The following is a 12,795-nucleotide window of genomic DNA, read 5'->3' on the forward strand; positions in this document are numbered from 1 at the left end:
GCCTGCCTCTTGTCTGTAGAACAACTTTAGCCTCCTAGGCCTTCCCCAAGTTTCAAAGAATAAATTTAATCAGAGAAGTGAGAAAATGCAGAAAGAAAGGAAAACAGTCAAGCAAGACAAAATAATAATAGCTTAGCCATTAAACAAAGTTAAGGACCTTTAGTTCCTCCTCAAGGGCTTTAGATAATATTCTGAGCCATATCTTAGAGCTACTGAAACCCACAACAGGTGGAAGGAGTTAATTATATGCTGCCCACAAGCACTAGACCCCAGATGGATTGAAACCAGAAAGTCGATGATGTTGACTCCCAGTTACCTCACCACCAACCAGTCAGAGGAATGTCCACAAGCTGATCACACATCCCACAACCCCCCTCTCTCACCCTGTCTTTAAAAACCTTTCCCTGAAATCCTTCAGGGAATTTGGACATTTTAAGCACTGGATACCTGGATTCCTTGCTTGTTGCCCTGCAATAAATGCTGCATTCCTCCACCACAACCTGCTGTCACTAGATTGGCTTTACTGCATGCAGGCAAGCAGATCCAAGTTTGGTTTGGTAACACTACCAACCTGGCTTCTCTGCACCCAGACTGGAAACAAAATTTAAAATTTATCTTTGACTATCTCTGTTCTCTGTCTCTCTCCTCACGATTCAATCAATTGTCCTAATATTCTCCCTCTAGAGCTCCTCTCTTTCTTGGACTTTCTATTCTATGTCTATTGTCACTATTCTTTTCTGGATTGCATAGCTTTCTCCTGAACTTTGTAATATCCTTCTAACTGGAATTTGGATTCATATCTGCCTCACTCCAGCCTCTTTATTTCCTGCATAATCAAAACTTTTAATCAAATCATAGCGAAGTCACCAACGGATATTAACTGCTGTAATAATTTTAAATGTCACGATTTAATATTCAAAGTCATTGAGACAATAATAAAAATAATTTTTAGTTTTATATTATTCTCCTATACTCCAGTATATACCTTATGCTTTAGCTAAGCAGTATAGCATGAATCTCATCAGCCCAGGGTTTTTCCAACTACATGTCAGGATCTTGGTATGTCTACCCACACTCCTTGGTTTATGGAATAGTGCCTTTTTGTCAAAGTCTATCCTCAAATACCACTTCATTCATGAAGCCTTTTTAAGAAGCACTTTTTATTATGAAAAAAATAAATGGACAAAAATAATGTAATGAAGCCCCATGTACCCATTAGAATAGCTCAATAATTATCAATTCATGCCCAGTCTTTTTTCATCTCTACCCCTACCCAACCTCTTATCAGATCCCAAGCTGAACATAATCACTCCATCCTCTTTGTTTCTCTCTTGTAGCACTAATGTTGCGTGTGAGCATTTAATAACTATTGGCAGGGCTTCCCTAGTGGTGCAGTGGTTGAGAGTCCGCCTGCCGATGCAGGGGACACGGGTTCGTGCCCTGGTCCGGGAAGATCCCACATGCCGCGGAGCGGCTGGGCCCGTGAGCCATGGCCGCTGAGCCTGCGTGTCTGGAACCTGTGCTCCGCAACGGGAGAGGCCACAACAGTGAGAGGCCTGCGTACCACAAAAAAACAATAACTATTGGCATACATTTTATACTCTTTCCTAGATTTAAAGTCTCTTGAAGGTAATGTCTGCATGTTGCTGCCCTTCAGCACCTATCCAGCACAACATAGTACCCTGAGTTTAAAAGGAAAAACAACAAAAATTTTAATTGAAATATCTAACGCTATTTTAAAAGAAATTATTTTCCCCAGAGTTAATAATTGTATCTTTTAACAAAATTATCTCTATACAAAGCCAACATGAGCACCAATCCTATTTTTAAATTTTCTGAGAAGGAGATCCATGTGCTTCTTTAGTAATCCAATGCCCTGTTTGGATTATCTCAATAATCGCTCAATTCTATGCTGAGCCTCAGTTCAGGGTGACATTGGATAAATCATGTGGAATTAGCATAGTGAATATATTCTCTTTGCCTGTTTCTTTATTAGCAAATTGCATCTTCCCATTCTAGCTCACAAGAGAATTATGAGATTAAATAGGGTAGTCACCTATTGATTATACAAGTTATGAACCATTCAGAATTTTTTTGCCCTTTTTAGATCTGTCATCCAATTTTGTGTTTTTATTATTCACTAGCTCTCCCCTCAAAGGATGATGCAAAGGGAGAAATGGCATATTAAGCTTAAATTATTTAGCAGTGGGGTCAGTTAAAAATTTGGTAGGGTGGAAAATTACAGCTATTAACTAAAATGAAGATCATCTGCCCTTCATTAACATGAATGATAAAGAATCATCTGTGAAGCATTTTGAATTCCTTAGAGAAAGTCTTTATGTTAGTTTTTTGGGTTTATTTTTTGCATCTGAGTGTATGTGTATTTTTATCATGGACATCCTTAAGTTTTCAATTTTGATATTTCACTAATACAAAAATTTCATCATACCTTAAAAGTACATAGAATTGGAACATGAACTTCACAAAATCATTCACTATGTTTCCATAATTTGTAATGCTGAAAATGAAATTGTGGGTTGTATTTAGTTTCTGTTATGCTTATGCACACTTTGAAATGAAATACTAAATCCAACATTAAGTCAAAACTGGGATTATATAAAAAATTATGCAAAAAACTCTTCCTGAACAGTTATATTATGCTAAGTTGATGTGACGGAACAAGTTACATAGGTAACAATGAGCCTAGGGAATTATCCAGCATTGTCATTTCAGGATGTTTCTGTAGTTTTCTGCTTATTTTATGTGCAGTAACTCTGATAAAATTATGCTATGCTGGGTGAGAGGGAGTGTATGATCAGGCCACCCAAGATGGCTGTTCTCTTGCCCTCCTCCTCCGTACATGCCCTGTTCGACCAGTACCTGCTTCACCTACACCCTCCTCACAAGACTGACCTTCCTACATACTTGCCCCAGGCCCCAGCTGGTGATTGTTCTAATCTTTAGATCAGAACATCCTCACCTTGAGAGCTTATCAAAGGGGCGGGTGAGGGGAGTGCCCTTCTGCTGGTTTCCCTGGTAACAGATGAGCCAAACTGACGTCATTTCCCCCTACTACTGGTAACCTCCCCCTCCTGCAAAGACTGTGGCCCTTGTGCCACACACAGTGGGGTGTCGCTCAGGACCTTGCTTCAGACATGTAAGATCCCCCCCGCCATCCATTAAACCACTGATGTCTTTGTTGCTGATTCCAGGCTCTTTCTTCAGTCTTGAAGCTGGGCAAGTACAGGGCTTGCAGGCCTACTTGGAGTGCAGCCTAACAGGGAGTTAGTGGGAATAATTACATATTTCGGTGGTATTGGTTAATTTGGAGATTTGCAACAATCTAAGGACACACCTTTATAAAGGCCAGGGTGCTTTATCATTGATGAGGGAATATGGAGTAATGCCCTAAAATTGTTCAGGGAAGCTTGGGGGCCATACTGAGACATGTTGGGTGCCCCATCCCCATGTCAACCAAAGCAGTTCTGCTTTCATTGGCCTTAGTGAAACGTTGTACATGGTTGCTTCTTTTTTATTTTTAAATTTAAATGCTCACTACTAAAAATACTTGAAAACTACTTATCACCACCACCCCGACTCGCCTCTAAGATTTCACTTGAACTTAAAGACTCTCTGACGTATCAGTTAGTATCCCATTCTGAAGTCCAATTATAGATTTTATGATTATTATTAGTACATGCCTGAGTTAGATACTGTCTTTCAAATTCTTCATTCTGAATTCTTTTAGTTACCAGTTCTTTACACTAGGTAAATTATTGAGTTCCTTTCCTAAGAATTTATTTTTTAATTATAACCCTCTCCCTATTTGCCTCTTAATCTTCAGTTGTTCTTCACTGCTTGACAAATTATGGACAATCTCTGTATTCTGACATTTAAAGTCCTCAATCACATGGCACCTGAGCTATCTACCACTGCACACCACCACACACCTTGGAGTGCAGCAGAGTTAAAGGGCCAGGGCAAGGTCTCACGCATGCAGGGTTGAATGAAATCTCATAGCAATAATATCAAGCAACCATATCTCTGTTATTGTCTCTGTTAATGCTTCCCATTATTAGCCCCAAGTAACTAATCTTTTTAAAAAAACTCTAATTGAGGGAGAAGAAAAATGTTTTATTTTTCTTCTCCCTCAAAAAAAAAATGCTTCTTAAGTTTATGACTAACCTATTTCTTAGTTCTGTATTTCTTCTGTCTTTGAAGAAATAGCCTATTTCCTCCCCATTTAAAAAAATTTTTAAGGATATACAAGCAATATATTTAACATTAAGTCTGATGCATCATTATAAGGTTAATAAATGCTTAATAAAATCACCAGTTTGTTTACTTTCTGAAATCACATAAGGAAATAAAAATATAATTCCTTTTTTATGTGTATAAATGTAGTACTTCTGAAAGATGCCAAATGAAGGATTGAAATCCTTCATTTATGACCCAGATAAATAAAATAAAGGAATAAAACACAGAACTCTATCATAGTTATTTAAGCTATTAAGTATTTATGCTGTTAAGTTTTATTTTAGGAATAATTTAGAGGAGGCATTGTTCACATTTACAACCAGGAAATTTTAAATCAAAAGTTTAAAAACCATGTGGTACATTTTAATTTAATATTAACTACAATTATGCAAACAATTAGACTTACCTGTTTTCTGTTTACTTCTATTCCTAGAATACTTCTAATACAGTCTTAGTGACCAATTTTCTAGACATAGCTTGCAGTTTATCAGCTTGCTTCTATTTAGTAATCATTAGAGCATTCAGATGCATTAAATACAAATATGATGTATACCAGATTTTGATAATATATACAATTTATGTGGTGTGTGGTGATTGCCTAGTGACTGTATTTATGCATAATATATCTTTATATATATCATATATAAGTACATATATATTTTAGAAACTATATTATAGAATGAGTGAATGTTATATGTCTTCTATTATAATATATTTTTTTCTTTTTCCTTGAATGGCTCTTTTCAGTTTATTGTATGAATCAGCTACTAATCACAGCTAAAAACTAGCATTGCTTTCACATTGCTTGTGTGTATGGGGGAAGTGGCAGAAGGGAGGGAGGTTGCAGGTTCTGGAAGCATACAGAATGGTGAGGAACCTCAGTGGCTGGGTCCAATAGTTTCTTTAGAAACCATAATCCAATCCAGTTCTCTTAGGCTTTGAATTTGCAATTATTGGAGGTTAGTAAATATTGTCTTTTGTTTAACATAGTAACTTCTTTTTCCCATGTTCATGTCCTCCTATGAATGTATTATCATAAAAAGAAATATATAAAAAGAAATAATTTGCTATTGCTGCTTTCTCTGGAGTACCATACCTAGAGTTGCCCATGTGGGAAGCAGCCAATTGCAAATCATCCACTGCTTGGAATCACTGTCTCTTAGAAACCATTGCTTATTTACTCCCTTCCATTTGCATCCTGTTGCCTGTGGCTTGTCTCTCCCATTGAATAGTCACATGGGCCCCTTATTGTGCTTCAGTTTCAGCTGCCCTGAGGGATTATCACATTTTCGAATCTTTAGTTTCACTCAAATCATCCCAAACATAATCTCAAATCTGGTGAAAATCAGTTCTTTTTTTTTTTTTTTAAATAAATTTATTTATTTTTGGCTGCATTGGGTCTTCGTTGCTGCACACGTGCTTTCTGCAGTTGCAGGGGCTACTCTTTGTTGTGGTGTGCGGGCTTCTCATGTTGTGGAGCACAGGCTCTAGGCACACGGGTTTCAGTAGTTGTGGCACGTGGGCTCAGTAGTTGTGGCACGCGGGCTCAGTAGTTGTGGCTCGCAGGCTGTAGAATGCAAGCTCAGTAGTAGTGGCACATGGGCTTAGTTGCTCCACGCCATGTGGGATCTTCCCGGACCAGGGCTCAAACCTGTGTCCCCTGCATTGGCAGGCAGATTCTTGACCACTGTGCCTCCAGGGAAGTCACGAAAATCAGTTCTTAAATGCTGTGCTATTTGTCACAAAATGGAAATGTTTTATTTATGTTACATCATTTTTATTTATTTATTTATTTATTTATTTATTTATTTATGGCTGTGTTGGGTCTTCGTTTCTGTGCAAGGGCTTTCTCTAGTTGTGGTGAGCGGGGGCTACTCTTCAACACGGTGCGCGGGCCTCTCATTGCCGTGGCCTCTCTTGTTGCGGAGCACAGGCTTCAGACGCGCAGGCTCAGTAGTTGTGGGTCACGGGCCTAGTTGCTCCGCGGCATGTGGGATCTTCCCAGACCAGGGCTCGAACCTGTGTCCCCTGCATTGGCAGAAAGATTCTCAACCACTGAGCCACCAGGGAAGCCCTATGTTACATCATTTTATTTACTTTACTTATTCCTCAGTACAACCCTACGAGGAAGGTATTCTTGTTATTCCCATTTTACATATGAAGAAACTGAAGCTTACAGAGGTTAATAATTTGCTGAAGGCCACATGAATAAGAGAAGCTAGGAATCACACCTGCTATATCAACCTTCAGAGGTCAGGCTTTTAAGCAATGCATAATATTTATCCAGCCCTGGAAGTACTGAAAAATCTAATTAAGAGAGAAAGAAACAAAAAATGAGAGCATTTGGAACAAGTTAGTAAACAATTATACTCCATAGCACAAGACTGTTACATGGTAATAACTCGCTTTTCTAGTTCATAATCTGGACTATTATTTTAAAAAATTATGTACACTGGGGAAGTAGAGCACATCTAACTATATCTTAAGAGAAGAAAAGTAACTGTAACCTCTAAATGTGGGTTTCCTCTGTAACTGAATAGCTGAAAGTTACCTTGATGTCAATTAATTAACAATTTATTTTAAATTTGTATTTTATTTATTTATTTGGCTGCATTGGGTCTTAGTTGCAGCACACAGGATCTTTGTTGTGTCATGCGGGGTCTTTTGTTGTGGTGCGCGGGCTCTTCTTTGCAGTGCGTGGGCTTCTCTCTAGTTGTGGTGTGCGGGCTCCAGAGCGCACAGGCTCAGTAATTGCGGCATGCCGGCTTAGTTGCCGCATGGCATGTGGGATTTTAGTTCCCTGACCAGGGATTGAACCTGCGTCCCCTGCATTGGAAGGCGGCTTCTTAACCACTGGACCACCAGGGAAGTCCCAATAATTAATTTTAAATGCTACCATGAGTTTGCTCTCCTATATCCACTGAACCTTATTCTCTGTCTCCCCAGGGAATTGCCTTTCTCCTCCTAGTCTCACTGCTTTAGGTACCGCCCATCATTCAGATTAGCACTCATTCTCCTTCAGTTCATTAGAGATCCCATCCATTCAACTCTAATTACTAAGCAGATGATCCTCTATTAGATTCAATGTGACAGTCTTCAAGAGAGAACAAGAGTTGAAGTTACTACTCCTTCCTTAGTTTTTTTCTTCTTTCTCATTCTTTTTATCTTAAGCTGACCCCTGGTAAACTCTATCTCATAGACCTTTGCTATTCTACACTCCAGAGAAGGCTTATCTGGAGAGAAAATCTATGCTCAGTACAAGAGTCCATACTCTTATGCCTTTGGATATCATCTGGCAACTGCATAGTCCACTTTCCTTATTTCCATTCATCCAGTTCCTGAACTTGACTTGGAATGCCTTTTCACTGACCATCTGCAGGTTCTCACCTCAGACTGCTCTTAGGCCATTATATTCTCTGTGATCTATTTTTCCCCTGAGTCTCTCAGTTTAGTTTTCCTGTGTTTGCCTGGTTACATTTTAAATCAACTGAAACAGAACCATATTCCGCTTTACTTCTCTTCATAACCCTGCATTGGTTTTCAGATTGTTGAACCTGGATTCTAGCTAATGAGAGATGCTCCAGGGGGAATCACACCTTTAAAGGAAAGTGCTTCTTAATTTTGGTATCAGTTTTATAGTTTTGTATAGGGTTAACCACTGGAGGAAAAAGAGATATTTTGAACCAGTAATCCATTTTTACAAGAGAATTTATTTTATAATTTCCTAAGTAGGCAAAGTTACTTAAATAAAGTTAAGAATTGAAGACTAGACACATCCTTCTTCTCTTTTACTTTAAGGCAAATATCCCAGTTGCTGGATTCATTTTGGCATCACATCTGTGCAATAAGTATTGCATACACTGAACATGAAGTAGGGCATATGCTTAAAACAGGCGTTTTATACTTCAAACTGTAAAATTTGCAGCCAAAATAATGATAGAGAAAACAATGACAGGCATTAGTATCAAGCTTTGCTATTTTAAATATGTATCTACTTAAAATTACTATTCTGAGAAAGACCAATTAAAGTAAAATACAATCAAAAGAAAAGATAGTAGCATCTCTCTTTGAAGTGAAAATAATTCCCTTGGTCCAACTAGGAAGTGCTGATTTGGAAGAATTGGTAGTTTGACACTGTGAAAGAAATAAAATTGTCATGAACAAAGGTGAAAAGGGATTGTATTTGTCAAGAAGAGGCTCCTACTGGATGAACTCTCTGAGGGCTGTGGCATGTCACGTCTTGTCTTGGAGAGTTAATGACTGGTAATGTTGAAGGAATAGGTCTTTTGTCAGATCATTACAGCAGTCCTGGTTACAACTGCCTCAAGTGTAGTGACTGGTTCAAATAAGGGGCCAAAATACTTCATGTGAAACATGACTTAATCCAATCACCTTCTCCTGATTAGGAGAGGGAATCCAAGGCAGTTTTACCTAGAAAGCACTGAGGGTAAGTCCTAGGGCACGAACATAGGAGCTGCTTTTGGTCCTCAGGAAATGAGGGCTGAAGTTTGCTTGGTCTCTGATTCTGCCCATGTAGTACATTGCTACATGTACTACATGTGTAGTACATGTACTACATGTGTAGTACATGTACAATGTGCAATATATTGTTCAGCCTTGCTCTATTATGACTATACTCTCATTGCTTAAGCATTCTGAAAGAATGAGAAGAAAAAATTAAACTGGTAAATTGAATGAGGCTGGATGAAAGGTGTTATTGCTCCTGAATTAAATGAAACATTTTATTGCTCCTTAGAAGAAAAGACAAGATCCCACACAGTTTAGGTAACTCAAGAATATCAGGAAGACACAGGGATGTTGTCCCTTTCCAAGATTACCAGAGGTTAAATTTAATGCCTGGGGATATTGAAGGAGCATTGGTTTTTCTCACCCATACTGCATATCAGATATTGATGTGTATCTAGAGCTTGCTGACTAATGTTAACCTGGGCAGGACACAGAAAGGCTCCTACTGAAAAAGAAACAAACAACCAAGAGACATCATTATGATGAAAAATAAATATACTTTTAAACCACACTTTAACAGTTAACTAAAAAAATATTTTCCTCTGGTTTAAAAAATATCTAAAAAGTTTTAAATGGGACAGTGCCTAGTGCACTACCCAGCTCATGGTAGGTACTCAGCAGATGTTAGTGCTCTTTCATTCCCTTTAGTAAAAAAGAACTAATATCTTCATTTCAGTTATAAAGCAGTTCAATTACAGAGATTTGGAAAATTCTAAAAAAACGTGAAGGAGAAAACAAATCATCTTATAATTCCACTATCGAAAGGTGAACACTTAAAATATTGCTTATTCATTTTCTTACCAACATTCTAAATACTTCACAAACACAAAAATCACCTAGCAAGCTTTTCTTTATGATTCCACCAACAGTAGATTTCAGAGCTAGCAGTGATCCATTCATATGCCTCTACTAGTTAATTATTTCAGGAAGCCATAGCTACAAACTGGTGGATGTCACTTAAACACCTAGATTCATCAGACACTGTATAAGTGGGGGGCATTGTAACAGTTGTTATAAGCTTTAAAAATTTGCCTCCATCTCTGGCAAAAGGAGAGTATCTACTATTGAGCAAACTGTTCCACAGGTAACAGTGATAAAATATGGACAGTATCTCAAAAACAACTATCTAAAGGCATGGGAATATGACCAAAAGTAATAAAAAACAGGAGTGAATCAGAAAAATTAATTGATAAAGTGAATGACACTAAGTGAACTTCCTGTTTTTATGGGGGTTTTGGCCATCTGGTGCCATGCTGGGTGACTAAAAACCAGATAAAAACTTGCAATCTTATAGGCCTAAAGAACTAATGTTCAGTTTGCCTAAAAATTGTGGATAAATAGACAAAGAAGAGCAAAAAGCTAATGGGACAAACAGAAAGCAAACAGTAAAGTGGTAAGAATAGAGACAGAATAATAGTTACATTAGATATACATTAGTTAAAAACTCCAGCTAAAAGGTAGAAAATTTCAGAATGGATAATAAAAAAGCAAGACTCAACTACATGTTCTGTAAAAAAAATAATTTACTTTAAATACATGGCTAGGTTGAAAGGAAAAAGATGGAACATTATATAAACCATGCAAACAATCAAAGAAGGCTGAAGTGGCTATGTTAATATCAGATGAAACAGACTTCAAGGCAAAGGAAATTAACAAAGATAGGGATAATTCATAATAACAAAAGGATCAATTCACTAAGAAGACATAATAAAAGACCTTTAAAGCACATGAAGTAAAAATTGACAATTAAGTGAAGAAATAGACAAATCTAATCATGGAATATTTAACACCCCTCTCCCAGCAATTCACAGAACAGCCAGAAAAAAATCAGTAAAGATGTAGATCTGAATACTACCAATTTCCTTGACCTAACTGACACTTATAGAATACTATATACAACGACTGATAGAATATCCATTCTTTTCATGTGCACATGGTATGCTCACTGAAATAGATCATATGCTGAGCATATGATAAAACAAGTCTTAATAAATTTTAAAAGACTGAAGTCTTGAAAAGTATCTTCTGTAATCACAATGAAATTAAATTAAAAATCAATAATAATAAGATATATTTCCCCAAATGCAAATATTTGAAATTCACATTACATGTTTAACTAGACCAGTGGGTTAAAAATGGAAATCGCAATGGAAATTAGAAAATATTTCAAACTGAATGATACTGAAAATATAACATATCAAAATTTATGAGATGCAGCTAAAACAGTGCTGGGAGAAAGTTACAGTTCTAACTGCATATGTTAGAAAAGAAATTATAAAAGTGGTAACTTAAGTTTCCAAGTTAAAAAGTTAGACAAAGAAAAGCAAAGTAAACTCAAAATAAATGGGAAAAGAGAAATAATAAAAATAGGAACAGGAAGTAATGAAACAGGAAACTACAGAAAAAATTAACAAAGCCCAAAAAACAGCTCTTTGAAAAGATTAATAAAAGTGATAAATTCCTAGCTAGACTGATGAAGACAAAAAAAAAGAGAACACAAGTTATCAGTGTGAAGAATAAAAGAGGGTGTATCAGTACAGATCTTAAAGAATTAAATGGATAATAAGGAAATATGATGAATATCTTTATGCCAATGAATTCAACAATTTATATGACATAGACCAATTCTCTGAAAAATATAACTTACTCGACTGACAAACAATGAAACAGAAAATCTGAATAGCACTTTACTTGAAGAAATTGAATTTTTCACTGAAAAACCTTCTGGCAGAGAAAGCTCTAGGCCCAGATGATTTTATTGGTGAATGCTATCAAACGCTTAAACAAATAACCCTTGTCAGGTACAAACTCTTTTAGGAAATGTACCAGGAGGGAACACTTCCTAAAAAAGTAAAATAAATGGTAGCCATTTTTAAAGTAGAGCAATATAATTCTAAACTGAGAAAGCATTAAACATTTGAGCCTAAAACAAAGAAAGAAAATATCCATCTTAGTCCATTTGAGCTGCTACAACAAAATATCACAAACTGGAGAGCTATAAACAACACAAATTTATTTCTCACAGTTCTGGGGGCTGGGAAATCCAAAATCAAGGTGCCAGGATGGTCACATTCTGATGAAGGCCTTTTTTGGCTCATAGCTGGTGACTTCTCTCTGTGTCCTCACAGAAGAGGGTAAGCAGCTGCATGGGGTCTCTTTTATAAAAACACTAATCCCATTCATGAGGATTCCACACTCATGACCTAAGCAACCTCCCCAAAACCCCATCTCCTAATACCATCATCTCTCGGCGTTAGAATTTCAACATACGGATTTCGGGGGGACCCGAATATTCAAACCATAGCAGTAACTTTTTCAGTTTACAGGTAAACAGCAGGAAAAGGTATAAGGAGAGTTAGCTGCATGGCTTAATGCTTTATGCTCTTGGTCCATCCATATTGTTGTAAATGACAAGATTTCATTTTTTATATGGTTGAGTAGTATTCCATTGTACAAATATACTACATCTTCTTTATCCATTCATCTATTGATGGGCACTTAGGTTGCTACAATATCTTGGCTATTGTAAATAATGCTCCAAAGAACATTGGGGTGCATGAATCTTTTCTAATTAGTGTTTTTGTTTTCTTCAGAAAAATACCCAGAAGTGGAATCACTAGATCGTATGGTAGTTCCATTTTTAATTTTTTGAGGAATTGCCATAGTGTTTTCCATAGTGGTCATACCAATATATTCCCGCCAATAGTGCATGAGGGTTCCCTTTTCTCCACATCCTTGCCAACGTTTGTTATTTGTTGTCTTTTTGATAATAGCCATTCTCACATGTGTGATGTGATAATTCATTGTGGTTTTGATTTGCATTTCCCTGATGGTTAGTGATGTTGAGCATCTTTTCATGTGTCTGTTGTCCATCTGCATGTCTTCTTTGGAAAAATGTCTACTCAGGTCCTCTGCCCATTTTTGAATTGGGTTGCTTGCTTTTTCGATGTTGAGTTGCATGAATTCTTTGTACATTTTGGATATTAACCCCTTATCAGATGTACTATTTGC

Source organism: Phocoena sinus, chromosome 3 (assembly GCF_008692025.1).
Source record: "Phocoena sinus isolate mPhoSin1 chromosome 3, mPhoSin1.pri, whole genome shotgun sequence".
NCBI lineage: Eukaryota > Metazoa > Chordata > Mammalia > Artiodactyla > Phocoenidae > Phocoena > Phocoena sinus.